Source organism: Carassius auratus, chromosome 34 (genome assembly GCF_003368295.1).
Source record: "Carassius auratus strain Wakin chromosome 34, ASM336829v1, whole genome shotgun sequence".
Taxonomy (NCBI): Eukaryota; Metazoa; Chordata; class Actinopteri; order Cypriniformes; family Cyprinidae; genus Carassius; species Carassius auratus.
The window spans coordinates 2,546,212-2,562,036 of NC_039276.1; the positions used below are offsets into that span (position 1 = coordinate 2,546,212).

The 15,825-nt window shown below is 34.8% G+C and overlaps 1 protein-coding gene across 1 annotated transcript in view; it reads right to left on the minus strand.

Annotated features, from left to right (window-relative positions):
* Positions 1-15,312, minus strand: part of LOC113052935 (growth factor receptor-bound protein 14-like) — a 70,533-nt gene extending 55,221 nt beyond the window's left edge. Inside the window, exon 1 of the mRNA XM_026217425.1 lies at positions 15,006-15,312. The gene's annotated coding sequence lies outside the window, so the exon portion shown is untranslated. The remainder of the gene's footprint in view (positions 1-15,005) is intronic.
* Positions 15,313-15,825: the final 513 nt, after the last annotated feature.

The following is a 15,825-nucleotide window of genomic DNA, read 5'->3' on the forward strand; positions in this document are numbered from 1 at the left end:
GATTTGTTAAATCGAGTGAACAGTTTATGAATTCGTGAGTACGGTTTATAAACTGAGGGGACGGATTGCAAAACCGTCGCCACGGATTGCTTTTTTTTCTCCTACAGGTGACGTTCCGGGCTCCGTATACGGACATCACCGCAGCGAATGGTGCATTTACGTTATAGCCGCGGATATGAGACCTTACTCTGTAGTGGAAAACGCAGGTTTTAAGAACATGCTTAATGTATGTGGTGGCCCAAGCCACACAGGATGACCAATTGGCAAGGAAGGGTAATACCAGCACCCAAGTTATGTTTTAGGTACATAGGTTAAGTATTTTTTTGCAATAGCCACACCCCAAACAATTCATGATTTAGAAACATTGATAATATAGTTTATTTCAGTTATCATATAATATTATTTGTCTTAGCAACACACTGTTTAAATGAAGTGCACACATTTTCACATTGTAGGGCTATGTAAATATTTTCTGTTTATTAATCATTGTTTCTTTGTTACCATGTTGGAGAGAGCTCTGTCCTGGGGGGGGGAGAAAGGTGTGGCCAAGGGTGGAGGACTGTGATATCCTGTGACCTGCCAATTAAGCCATACCATGTGCTGCCATGTTAGAGGGGGGTTTGGGTTTAGTTTGTTGGCTCTGTAATTGTTTGTACTTGTCTCCCATTTTTTATTTTCCCCTTTTTGTGTAAATTGGTTTTGTCAAGTCACTATATATGTTCCCTGGTGTCTCATTCTGGGAGGTGAGGTTGTTAAGTTCATATTCTGTTTTGTTGTATGCTGTTTTGAGTATAGTTATATTTTGTTGACCTCTTTTATAGGCCTAGTTGTTAATTTTTTGGTTTCTATTGTTCAGTATTTTTTTGGGGTGTAATAAAATAACCCATTTTCTAAAGAAACTTCTGTTTTCCTCATGGCCGGACTGTTTGGCCCGTGACAATTGGTGGCAGCGGTGGGATATCCAGTTGAGGAAATTTTTTCTTTTTTTTGAAGAAAAAATGATAAAAGGAAAAGGGGAATCGATTAATATAATATCCCATGTTGTACAGATGAGAGAGCAGCTGGAAAGGATGAGCGAACTCGCCCAATCACATATGAAGGAGGCCCAGCAACAGCAGAAGTCCTGGTATGACCGGTCAGCCCGGCAGAGATCTTTCAACCCGGGACAGAAGGTGCTGGTGCTCCTCCCCAGTGACGACAACAAACTTCTGGCAAAGTGGCAGGGGCCATTCACGGTTCTAAAGAAACTTGGGCCTACCACATATCAGGTAGCAACCCCTAGGCGGCCTCGGTTGAGCAGGACACTTCATATAAATCTCCTGAAGGAGTGGGTGCAGCGACCTGAACAAAAAGAGGTGATGCTTATCAGAGGTGTGAGAGAGGAAGAGGAAGTGGATGAACAGTACTTGCCTTCAGCTGGGGTTCTAGGGGGCCACAACCTCAACCACCTCTCTGAAGAAAAGCAGCTTCAGGTGAGAGAAATCTGTGGTTATGGGGTATTCCAGGAGAATCCTGGGAGGACCGATATGGTTGAACATGACATTGTTGTTAAGGAGGGGTCGTCAGTAAGGAGGCTTAGTTACAGGATTCCGGAACGGCTGCTGACCTCACTGAAGAAGGAGACTGACCTGATGCTGTCCCTGGGGATCATTGAGCCTTCTAGAAGTGAGTGGTGTAACCCAGTGGTCCTGGTGCCAAAGAAGGACGGAAGCATAAGATTCTGCATCGACTTCAGGTACCTGAATTCTATTTCTCAGTTTGATTCATATCCCACCCCAAGAATTGATGAACTGTTGGAACGATTGGGGAAGGCAAAGTTCTTGACCACAATAGATCTGTGTAAAGGTTACTGGCAGGTTCCACTAACTGAGCGGTCCAGGGGGTTGACAGCCTTCAGGACTCCATGGGGTCTCTTCCAGTTTACAGTCATGCCATTTGGTTTACATGGGGCTCCAGCCACCTTCCAGAGGCTTATGGACCAGGTACTGGGTGGTTTTTACTGATTTTGCAGCTGCATATCTGGATGACATTGTCATTTATAGTACCACCTGGGAAGAACACTTGGAACATCTGCGTGCTGTCTTGGAGCGTCTCCATTCTACCGGGCTGACCATAAATGCATCAAAGTGTGTCTTCGCTGCTGCAGAGACAGAGTACCTTGGTCACATTATTGGAAATGGGGTGATACGGCCACAGGTCAACAAGATTCAGGCCATAGAGTCCTCTCCGCTGCCACAGACAAGGAAGCAACTACGGTCTTTCTTGGGTATGGCAGGCTTTTATCACCGCTTCATCCCACAGTTCTCCAATAGAGCAGCTCTCCTCACAGACATGACAGGATCTAGGTGTCCCAACCAGATCCAGTGGACAGAAGAGGCAGTGGCAGCTTTCCACGACATTCAGCAATCACTAAGTAAGGAACCAGTTCTGTATAGTCCAAACTTTAATGATGATTTCATTCTGCAAACAGATGCTTCCGATAGAGGTCTAGGAGCAGTGCTTCTCCAGGGGCCACCAGAGGACCGCCATCCAGTTGCTTACATTAGCCGTAAAATGTTCTCCAGAGAGTTGAGGTATTCAACGGTGGAAAAGGAGGCACTGGCTATAAAGTGGGCTCTCGACTCCCTTCGTTACTACCTCCTGGGCAGAGAATTTACTCTTGAGACCGATCACAAAGCTCTTCAGTGGCTGAAGCGAATGAAGGATACTAATGGCCGGATTACTCGCTGGTATCTGGCATTACAGCCTTTTCGCTTCATAATCCAGCACATCCCTGGCAAAGTAAACGTTACTGCAGACTACCTCTCTCGCAGTACCAGCGAGAGTCCTGAAGAGGGGGGGTATGTGGTGGCCCAAGCCACACAGGATGACCAATTGGCAAGGAAGGGTAATACCAGCACCCAAGTTATGTTTTAGGTACATAGGTTAAGTATTTTTTTGCAATAGCCACACCCCAAACAATTCATGATTTAGAAACATTGATAATATAGTTTATTTCAGTTATCATATAATATTATTTGTCTTAGCAACACACTGTTTAAATGAAGTGCACACATTTTCACATTGTAGGGCTATGTAAATATTTTCTGTTTATTAATCATTGTTTCTTTGTTACCATGTTGGAGAGAGCTCTGTCCTGGGGGGGGGAGAAAGGTGTGGCCAAGGGTGGAGGACTGTGATATCCTGTGACCTGCCAATTAAGCCATACCATGTGCTGCCATGTTAGAGGGGGGTTTGGGTTTAGTTTGTTGGCTCTGTAATTGTTTGTACTTGTCTCCCATTTTTTATTTTCCCCTTTTTGTGTAAATTGGTTTTGTCAAGTCACTATATATGTTCCCTGGTGTCTCATTCTGGGAGGTGAGGTTGTTAAGTTCATATTCTGTTTTGTTGTATGCTGTTTTGAGTATAGTTATATTTTGTTGACCTCTTTTATAGGCCTAGTTGTTAATTTTTTGGTTTCTATTGTTCAGTATTTTTTTGGGGTGTAATAAAATAACCCATTTTCTAAAGAAACTTCTGTTTTCCTCATGGCCGGACTGTTTGGCCCGTGACAATGTAATTGAGCCCCATTACAATATTCCTTCACGAGCCCATTTCAGACAGACCGTAATTCCTGCTTTGTTCCAAAAAACATAAACCCAAATAGAGAACCAATTGAGTAAAAACACACTAAATATAAAGAGTTATAGAGTTCCATATAAAAAGAGTTACATCTTTGTATTTATTCATAACCACTACAACAATATTACATTTAATTTAAAAAAAAAATTTATAAGGAGCTATTTTTGTTTTATACAGTATGCTGCTAAGAAAACACCATAGAAGATGGGTAAAGAATAGCTCCATCATTGTTCAATGTAAAAAAAAACACATACTTTGTTAGTTTTAATAAATAAAACATTTTTTAAAAAATCAAGGAAATTTATCTGCCAATTTTTTCTTTTTGCTGTATCTAAAACGTACCGAACCGTACCGAACCGAACCGTGACATCAGTGTATTGAACCGAACCGAACCGTGAATTTTGTGAACCGTTACACCCCTAATATATATATTCATAATACTTTCAATTAAAACTAGAAAAATGCACATCTCTATTGGCAAGTATTTTTCTTGTGTTTCATGTAAACACACGTCTTTGTAAACATAACAAGAGTGTTTACATGAGTCTCATCAACAAAACTTCTGCTGGGTTTAACACAAGAGCACCAGACAGCCGGACAGCATGACGCTCCCAAAATAGTTGGTGGGTTGAAACACATTCTTGTGTTATCAGTCAATGCAAACGCATTCTAATTACATTAGCGGGGCGTGAGAGGCACAGCTATTTCAGTCCAGTCCAGATTCTCTCACATGACAGCAACAGCCACAGGACAATACAAAAAGTGAGCTTTAAAAGCTGACTAAAAGGAGAAAAAATGAGTGAGTGACAGAGACGTGCTGAATGAACTGTGTGCAAAAAAAAATAAATAAAATAATAATAAATAAACAACCGTTTAAGTTCATTCGCGCTGATAATCTTACTGTTCCATATCTCAGTGGTTATGAATAAACAAATCTCTCGCAGCACTCACAGCCAATGTTCAGTGCCATTTTTGTTCTTGCTAAGCAAAATCGACTTTTGTGCATTGACTGGTGTTCACTGTACCATTATTTACTGAGCAATTACTGTAAAATGTATTACAAAAACAAATATACATAATATACACATAATGTACAGAAAATATATATACAGATGCCGATATAGTCATATTTAAGTACTTATTAGATACTGTTAGGTTTTTCTTAATAGTTTTATTTATTTATTTATTATTTTTCTGTTTTTTTATTTAAATTTTTTGTTATTTTTGTCATTATTATTTGTTTGTTTTTTAAATATGTATATACAGTTTTAATATTTTTTTATTTATTTCAGTTTTAGTTATTTTACATCAAGTTAACACTAAATAAAAGTGGGAACTAGCTGAACTAATAATTTCATAATAAAGTTATATATAATTGCATCCCAATTTGCATACTTATGCACTATTCTATAAAGTTTTGTACTACAAATTGTGCGAGTAGTGTGTTCACACTGAAAAACTTTAAAAAGTAACAGTGCCTTTATTAGGTCATTTGGAATATTGTCTTTCATGCAGCGTGTATGTGAATGTAAACAATCTGCAAAGTTGTCTTACAAAAGAAAGAATAGGCTCTGAACAGCCTAAATGAGTCCTTGATGGCTACATGTCATGGGGTAACATATTTGCATAATACCCTCCTACGCTTTACATTGAAAAGTTGTTTTCTTTTCACTTCTTAGATGAGGCTGCAAAAGTGTTTAATGGTCGGCTCTCATCTAACGTAGGGTGTTTGGCGTCACGTCATACTTGTTTCCAGGCGGAACATTAAAAACCAATCCGATGTTGACTACGGAACAAATCTTAGAACTGCTTCAAATGAATCATTTGAGAATCGTTGAAAAATGAGGTGATATTAAAAGCATATTTTGAGAAAACAAAGATGTTTTTTTGACCTTGCATGCATGTAAACCTACTGTAGGAAACTCCGAAAACAATATTAGGAATATATTAGGAAGGCATAATAGGGGCACTTTAAATACACCCCCCCCCCCCCCCCCAAAAAAAAAAAAACGAATGTTGGATGCCTCATGCACTTAACTGTCGCAGTTTCAATTACTTAGTAATGGGAGAGGGGCTATTAGACTCTGATTATGAATGAATAAATGAGGCATTTATATAACACTTTATTGTGTATCGCTGTACACCCAAATTATGAATGACAAAATAACCCTATATAATAATTCCTACACCACATGTTTGAGTGCATAGTGAATAAGTACACTAAGTACATAATTAGTGCATAGTGTACAGTGCGTCATTTGGGTAACAGATGTAGTTTAATTATATATATATAAATATAGTTAGTTATATTTTTTGGTTTATTGACCAGGGAATGCATGAACTGAATGAATGCATGATACCTTCAATGCAAGGTTTCACATTTTTACTTTAAAAATCCCACTTCTCTGCCAGATCTCAACTGTTTCTCCTAGACTGCAATGAGCTGTTGCCAGCTTCTCAGATGTTTCTCCTGAAAAAAAAATGCAAAAAAAAAAAAAAAGATAATTTTGAGATTCAGAAGATATCAGGTATGTCTGTTTTTAGCAAGGTTATTAATTTATTTAGATTTTGAATTGAAATATTTTATTTTTATATTTTGTTTTCATTTCAATTTACATTAACTTTACTTTTTTCATGTAATTTTTTTTTTTTTTTTTTTTTATATGTCTCTATAGTTTTTATTCATTTTTATTTCAGTTTCAGTTTTAGATAATCAAGACAGCCCTACTGAAAATTAAAAATGTTGCCTTGGCAACTAGCTGCTGAAATTAAATATATAACTAGCTGAAATAAAAAAAAAACATTAAGTTTTAGTTAACTATAATAACCCTGGTGTTGAGAATAGCATACCAACATCTTACTATCGCTGCAGTACATAGTATGTACATTTTCCATAGTATGTTTATTTTATATATGCATTGAATATACAACCCAGATTTTCTACTTTATCTTGCCAAGAGCATACTACATAACATGTACATCATAATGCATTGCATTTGACTTGACTTTTCAATTCCAGTGAGATTTAACCTGGAATAATATAAATTGTGCTTTCTTGACTAACAAAACAATATTATTTACAGTTGCAATTACTTGCAATACAGTTGATTACTTGCAATATTGTTTCCCAGTATTATAACTGGATGTCACTCACATGCAAAATAATGAGGTCATGTGACAATAATGTAGCATACTACAGTTTACATAATGCATTCTGGCACACTTACTAGGGTTAGAAAACAGTATGCAAAACATACTGCACGGTAGTAGTTTTATTGCTGGTCTTCTGTTGTGAATGAAGCCCATCTGAAATGACTTGCCAAAATATTAAAATCTGCAAGTATTAAATTCCTCAAAAGTGCCATTTATAATGTTACAAAATATTTCTATTTCAAATAAAATAAGTTATTTTGACCTTTCGATTCATCAAAGAAACCTGAAAAAAAATATATATATCAAGGTTTCCACAAAAATATTTAGCAGCACAACAATTTTTTAACAATGATAATAATAATTATCAATATTTTTAAGCAGCAAATCAGCATATTACGTAGAATGATTTCTGAAGGATCATGTGACACTGAAGACTGAAAATTCAGCTGCGCATCACAGCAATAAATTACATTTTAAAATATATTCAAATAGTAAAACAGTTATTTTAAATTGTAATAGTATTTCACAATGTTAATGTTTTTACTGTCTTTTTGATCAAATTAATAGAGCCTCAGTAAGCATAATAGCATAAAAACGTATTCTGTCAAAAAAAAAAAAAAAACTCCAAACCATTTAAACAGTAGTGTACATTTTTGACAAAAACTGTGTGAGCTAAAATAAGCGATGCACATTCATTTAATTCATCTGACGTTCATCAGACGACCACGTTGTCTGCAGTAATTATCAGATTAACGAGATCCCACAGAGGAACGAACATCATCTCTGCTTTACAGCTCAGCATTCAGGCATCTGTGGTGTGAAGGACGGTCCGAAACGCTTATTCTTAGAACGTCATGTATGAGCATAATTGCACGTTAGAGAGAAGACACGTACTCTTTAACCACTTTTTTGAGTCATTTGACCTTAAAAACATTTTTGGGATTAAACGGGTTAAGACTTCATGACATTTATGATGTCTACTGTACTCACATTGACATAGCTATGCTGGCTACTTAAATTGAATTATTATTATTATTTTTTTTATATAAGAAGCAATTTTCAACTTTAAAATTGTATGAAAACATGTAAATTGCACAAAATGTAGAACTGTAATAACTTTATTAAATTAATTTCTAAATTATAAAAATTATATTTGTTATTGAAATATATTCATTTTGCCTACCCATGGCCTCTCATAACTCGTTTCATAACTGATTTATTTAAACATGAATTAATTAAGACATCACTAAACGGTAAAGTAAAATATATTGAGCATATAGCGTAGTCTAATACTTAGCTAAATGCTCTTCTCTAGACTTAATTTATAGCGCACTAATGCACAGTGGACACTGATGACTTCCCGAGGTAAATGAAATGCTACATGACATTTTGTTTACAATCTGTTTAATTGAGGTCTTCCATGGTTGAAACACTGATTGAGTGATTGCATGAGCTGTTCATTCATGTTTGTTTCACGTTAGAACTATTCGTAAAGAGGAGCTGAATCGCGCCCCGTGCTGCCGTTTGAACTGAGGCGTTTATATACTGATTTGTTGAGCCACATCAAAAAACACCAAAACAGAATTCATTGTTTTAATTTCCTGAAAAAAGTGCATAATTTGAAAGATAAAACTTACCGAACCGAAAGACCCATACCGATGATTCTCGATACAAATTTGTGTATCGTTACACCCCTAGGATCTGTTATGTTAAATATATAAAGTTTTGCTATGTACAGATCCGTCTTTTGAATTAAAGTGGGCAGTGAACTCTGTTGACAGTATTTTTCACATTTACATAAAATAAATATATAGTATATAGCAAATCTAAAAAAAGCAGTATTGCACGTCTATATATAAAGTTTGATATTATATCCAACTTTATTTACATTCATGCAGTACACATGCAGTTGAAAATGGGTGTATAAGTTGGATATATAAGTATTTCCAACTTTATTTATTTTATAACAAATCTTAACTGCTTGATAGCTTGTATTGTCATAAAGTGTAAACAATATATATCATAACAGATATTATAAAAATTTACATGAAACAATGTGTATTGTGAAAAGCGCTATACAAATTAATTAATCTTGAAAAAATGTAATAATTGAAATACTATATTAATACAGTATCCTATAAGTATCAGTGTATTTTGACACATTTTTCCTTAAAAAAATAATATGAAAAAGTGACTTTAAATGACTTTCTGTAAATATGGATTAACTTAAATGTGCCATGTGTAAAAATTGAGGTAAAAATATTTAAAAAATGACCTACACGCATCAAAAGAATGAGAAGAAATAAGGGCGATGATGTCATTAAAAAAATGTCAAGTTATAGTGCTGCAGAGATATCAACCTTAATTAGCATTAGCATTACTAGCCCCGGCCCGACAGGTGTCGTAATACCAGTTTCAGCCATGGGAGGCGGTATGCGGGCAACATAACCACCAGCCAACCTGCAATACACTAATAACTCGCACGGCTTGTGGGCGTACTTGAACCTGATGTCAATCGTGTGGAAAGTACAACCCACTACTTCATTTCAGTTCAGGGAAGAGAGCGGAAGGATGACTGAAGCCCTTGGCAAGAGACCCCTACCACAACCACCCGCTACAGAGAAACAACCGCGCTCGGAATCACAAATCAAATCCGATAAGAAAAGGAGCCGAACCAGAGTAAACATCGGCACTGCTTTCAATCGCTGGAGACAACTGATGGACCTAAAACAAATGAGGTTTTTAAATGGTAAATGTTCATAAATATAATTAAGTTGATAATTTTATTTTGACAGGCATATTGCTAAAACAACTTTACAGTGCATTTTGGTTTGATTATAAGTTGGAATTTTAGGAAAAATTTAAAAAGAATTGTAAATAATGTGTAATTAATTTAACTGTAATTTTCTATTCTAGTTCAGAAACAAGCTGGAATTTTGGGGGGAAAAATAACACCAAAATGAAACCATATTTGATGCACCTTCTTGCTCTTATTGAATGAATGAATGAATGAATGACCTCCATATCTTGCTCTGCCAAGTCAATTAAAAACAGAAAATGTGTTGTCCCATCTTGATTTCTCTTATTTATGCATTTATTTTGTACCTGGGATTGACCCTAAACGATGTTTTCAAATATAGCCATTGAACACCACTTTTGTACAGTACAGTGAGCAGTCGATCTCACAATGTTGGAGAACATCCTGGGACAAAAACAGGTTTCTGGAATGCTGCTGTTCTGTCCCACTCTAATCACTGCCACTGTAAATCACTCACACGTTTGTTAAAGAACTGTCCCAGCATGCATACTTCACATGTTTCACTTCATCTCCGTGTAATCTTTAATTGCTTGCATTTCTTTAAAGTTTTGGTTTGCAGAATCAGTAAAAGCAGTGCACGCCTGTTAGCTTATTCAGAAAAGAAATGTACTGCTTCATAAATGAGAACTATTGTGGGATATAGCCAAAACAGCATTACTTTACAACATTTTCCATTATAATTCTATATAATTTGTTTAATTTCTAATGTAACTGTAGTAGTGATGATAAGCTGGAATTTTTTTTTTTTTTGGGGGGGGGGGGGTAAAAAAGCATTTTAATGGCAAAATGACACTAATGACACATCTATGGCATCAAAAAACACTTGTGAATTAATCACAGCAATATCTCTGAACAAATGCATAGCCTGCAGTATTTGGATATATATGGAAGGGTAAATATTGATGCAATCTAAATATTGCTTCCTTTTGTCTGAGTTCCTTGCTTATCTTTTTAATGGCTGAATGATAAGACAGTCTGTTTAATAAAGCAGGTTACATAACCTTTAATGCATTCATTCTCTAAAATCATATCATTCAATCACGGCATTATAAATCACACTCTTTTATCAGGAGACAAACAGCAGGCCTTTGAATATTTAACTAAGCATGCAACCATCTAAAAAATTCATGAAATGCTGATACTGATCATTTGCAAAGACGTGCAGATAACTAGTTCACTAAACCAACTAAAGAGAGAAATCCTATAGAATGTGTTTAGCAATGTAATCCTGCTTTAAAACTCGATAAGCTTTTTACACTCATTCATGTTGTATTGTATGTATATGTAAATTGTAAAAATTTATATAATAAAGAAATAGTATTTCAGTATCTTCATTATATTATTTTTTACAATTTCAATAATAATAGCTATTATTAATATTATTATTACAATATGATTTTCATCTTTAAAAACGGTGTTTTTAATATTTTATGCAATATACTGTAGTAAAACACGACAAGGCTATGAAAACATAATAGGAATGACCAAACACCACTGGAGCGACGGCTCATTAAAAGTCAAAAGCTGACTTTCCAAAATATTAATTGTTCTGTTTTGTTTTATATATTCATGAAATGCATAGCAAATTTACTGTAAATCACATAGAGGTTATTTGTGCAAAGCGGGGCTCATTGAAGCTAGTTGCCTGTGTAAATGCTTTGCAGGAACCGGTTGAGAAGTGACTATCACATGGTCTTTTCATTGAAGCGCATGAAGCAGGGCAACACAAAAGAGTCGCAGATCATTAAAGCCAGTAGCAGAAGCTCAGACTACATGTGCTCCATCACTACAACCACTGCATTCACACACACTGCCCTCATAATGTGGCATTAACATGCAATCTTGCTACTAACACACAGCAAGGGCGATGTAGAGCCACGCAGAGGAACAGACGATGGGTGTAAATCAAACTGAGGCTGCTGTCACTGCTACATACTAATATTTTTGCACCCTCTTGATTAAAACAAAACGTAAACACTTCATTCTTTATCAGAAGCACGGGATCTGGAACTACAGAATTACTTTTTCATGTTTATGAAAGTTTTTAATTACATATTTAGTGTTTGCAAAGCACCAAGGCATATTAACATTCTGGTTAGTGTAACAAACATGCTCCAAAATAAACAGCTAATGAAAGAAAAGAAGAAAAAACATGTTTTATCAACATTTAAAATGACTATATAATAATAATAAATTATCATAATTAGTAGAGTAGTAGTAACAGTAGCAGTAATTATCATTATTTATTAATTTATCATCATTCACTTAATTAATAAAAAAATAAAAGAAATTCAATACTATTATTATACTGTAAAATCAATTTACTATTATCATTTAACATATGAAAAAATAAATAAACATCACTTTTGCAATAATAATAATAATATTATAGTGTGTTTAATGTAATTATTATTATTATTTAAAATATAAAAATAAACAAATCTAATACTATTGCAATAATGCTGTTCTATAAAATAATACTATTACTATTGTGATCCAAGGAATATTAGACCATACTAAAAATATTAAGAACAGTATGATAAATTCAGCCTTTCTAGTGTACGGTGGCCAAGAGAGCTCATCGCCAAAAACACCAGCAGTTTACAAAATATCTTTATCAATTTGACAACACATGTGCTGCAAAAACTCACAATGCGACCAAACACTGAAATGCTGCAAATATGCACAAACCACATCAGAAATGTTTCGGGGAACCGCAACATGTGACGAACCTGGCTGGGACACACTTATCAATGTCTGCTCTGAAAGGTGGATTTTTGTTTATATTAACTTGACCATATGATTCTTTAGGTTATTTTTTATTTATTTATATATATGTATAGCCTAAATAACCTGACAAAATACACAATTACTGTAACTGTGAAACTTTATATTAGCTGGCTAACTTACTTTTTCAACCTCCCTTATGAAAATGAACCATGGTTTTACTATTGAAAAAAAACATTGTAGTTAAACCATGGCAACCACAAATAAACCATGGTTTTCTGCACTAACCATAGTTTATATATATTTTAACACTCTTTTGCTGCTTTACAACACTGTTAATCATTTATATTCTTCAGAAACTGGTATGAATGATAAATGACAGAAATAGCAGATCACATGATATGATCACATCATACTAACACAAAAAGAGAGTGGATTGTTCATTAAAAGTCAAAAGCTGACTTTCCAAAATATTAATTGTTCTGTTTTGTTTTATATATTCATGAAATGCATAGCAAATTTACTGTAAATCACATAGAGGTTATTTGTGCAAAGCGGGGCTCATTGAAGCTAGTTGCCTGTGTAAATGCTTTGCAGGAACCGGTTGAGAAGTGACTATCACATGGTCTTTTCATTGAAGCGCATGAAGCAGGGCAACACAAAAGAGTCGCAGATCATTAAAGCCAGTAGCAGAAGCTCAGACTACATGTGCTCCATCACTACAACCACTGCATTCACACACACTGCCCTCATAATGTGGCATTAACATGCAATCTTGCTACTAACACACAGCAAGGGCGATGTAGAGCCACGCAGAGGAACAGACGATGGGTGTAAATCAAACTGAGGCTGCTGTCACTGCTACATACTAATATTTTTGCACCCTCTTGATTAAAACAAAACGTAAACACTTCATTCTTTATCAGAAGCACGGGATCTGGAACTACAGAATTACTTTTTCATGTTTATGAAAGTTTTTAATTACATATTTAGTGTTTGCAAAGCACCAAGGCATATTAACATTCTGGTTAGTGTAACAAACATGCTCCAAAATAAACAGCTAATGAAAGAAAAGAAGAAAAAACATGTTTTATCAACATTTAAAATGACTATATAATAATAATAAATTATCATAATTAGTAGAGTAGTAGTAACAGTAGCAGTAATTATCATTATTTATTAATTTATCATCATTCACTTAATTAATAAAAAAATAAAAGAAATTCAATACTATTATTATACTGTAAAATCAATTTACTATTATCATTTAACATATGAAAAAATAAATAAACATCACTTTTGCAATAATAATAATAATATTATAGTGTGTTTAATGTAATTATTATTATTATTTAAAATATAAAAATAAACAAATCTAATACTATTGCAATAATGCTGTTCTATAAAATAATACTATTACTATTGTGATCCAAGGAATATTAGACCATACTAAAAATATTAAGAACAGTATGATAAATTCAGCCTTTCTAGTGTACGGTGGCCAAGAGAGCTCATCGCCAAAAACACCAGCAGTTTACAAAATATCTTTATCAATTTGACAACACATGTGCTGCAAAAACTCACAATGCGACCAAACACTGAAATGCTGCAAATATGCACAAACCACATCAGAAATGTTTCGGGGAACCGCAACATGTGACGAACCTGGCTGGGACACACTTATCAATGTCTGCTCTGAAAGGTGGATTTTTGTTTATATTAACTTGACCATATGATTCTTTAGGTTATTTTTTATTTATTTATATATATGTATAGCCTAAATAACCTGACAAAATACACAATTACTGTAACTGTGAAACTTTATATTAGCTGGCTAACTTACTTTTTCAACCTCCCTTATGAAAATGAACCATGGTTTTACTATTGAAAAAAAACATTGTAGTTAAACCATGGCAACCACAAATAAACCATGGTTTTCTGCACTAACCATAGTTTATATATATTTTAACACTCTTTTGCTGCTTTACAACACTGTTAATCATTTATATTCTTCAGAAACTGGTATGAATGATAAATGACAGAAATAGCAGATCACATGATATGATCACATCATACTAACACAAAAAGAGAGTGGATTGTTCTATTTGAGGCCAATAACAACTTTAAAACCAAAGAGCTGATTAAAATATTTGGCATGAGTTGTCATCAGCCGAGATTAACGCGTCACTTGCACTTCTCTTCCTCACCAGTAGGAGGCATGAGCACTTTAGCAGCCACTTCTCCACTTCTGACTCAGATACATTTATTTTCTAACAAAACTAAAAACTACATCAGTGTTTTAAATAAATGTGTATTTTATATAAAAATAAATAACTAAATATTAAATGCAAAATGTATGACACAAACTGATAATGCTTGACAGAGTACCTTAATTGATTCGACAGACAGAAACAATCCTGAACTCCTGCAATTTGTTTATAAAACAAACGTATGCCACATTTAATTGCATCACACAATCATGGAGTTAATAAAGTAACGTGAAATGACACCAGCCACTTCTCGCTCTGAACGCCAGCAGTTGTTTTGCTGACATATGCATATTTCAGACAGTACAGTAGGCTACACTGTTACTGTACCGCGTTAAAGAGTGTCCCTGCGAGCCGAAAGATTGTACTTCAGTGTCGCATTAGAATGCGTTTGGGTGTACGGTCATGTGATGTGTTACCTGCTTCTGCTCGGTGCTCCTGCTCTCTCCACCATCGCTCAACGCTGCCGGTAACCGTGTGCACGCGCCGCTCCTGCTGCTGCTCACAGCGCGACGTCACGACACCGAGCCGCGCGCGCGGACGCGATGTGCTGTGATGTTCAAGACTGAAGAAAGAATGAAAGAAAGAAAAGAACTACAAGACGGCAAGAGGTAGACACCCGAGAAAGATGAAGGAAATGCGAGAAAAAAGTCAGAAGAAAATAAAAAAATGACCATGCAGAATGAAACCATGGTGAAGATGGAAGACATATGAAAATAAAGCAAGAACATAAATGTAAAGAGTTAATGATGAAGAAACAGCAAGAAATAGAAAATACAAAGAAAAGAAAATGCTAGAAAATAAAAATAAAACTGCAAGATGGACAAAATGCAGAAGAAAATAAAGATGAAATAAAGATGACAAAAGTAAGAAAAAGATGAAGAAAATACAAGAGAGATGAAAAGCGAAAATTGGAAAGAGATTAAGAAAAAGCTGAAAATAAAAATGCCTCTAAAAGAATTAAATAAGGAAAAAATTAAATGAAAAATGAACATGCAGCTAAAATAATTCAAGAAAGATAAAGAAAAAGAATATGTGAGAAACGGAAGAAAATACAAAGAAAAATTAAACCCAAGAACATGACTGAAAGATGAAAAAATAAACAAGCGTTTCTTCCTATGTGCAAGTCTGAAAAAAGAAGAAAAAAAAGAAAACTGAATTCAAACACACAGAGAAAAAGCATTAAAATCAAACTAAAATGAAAACAAAAATATCAAGAAAAGAAAAGAATATAATTTA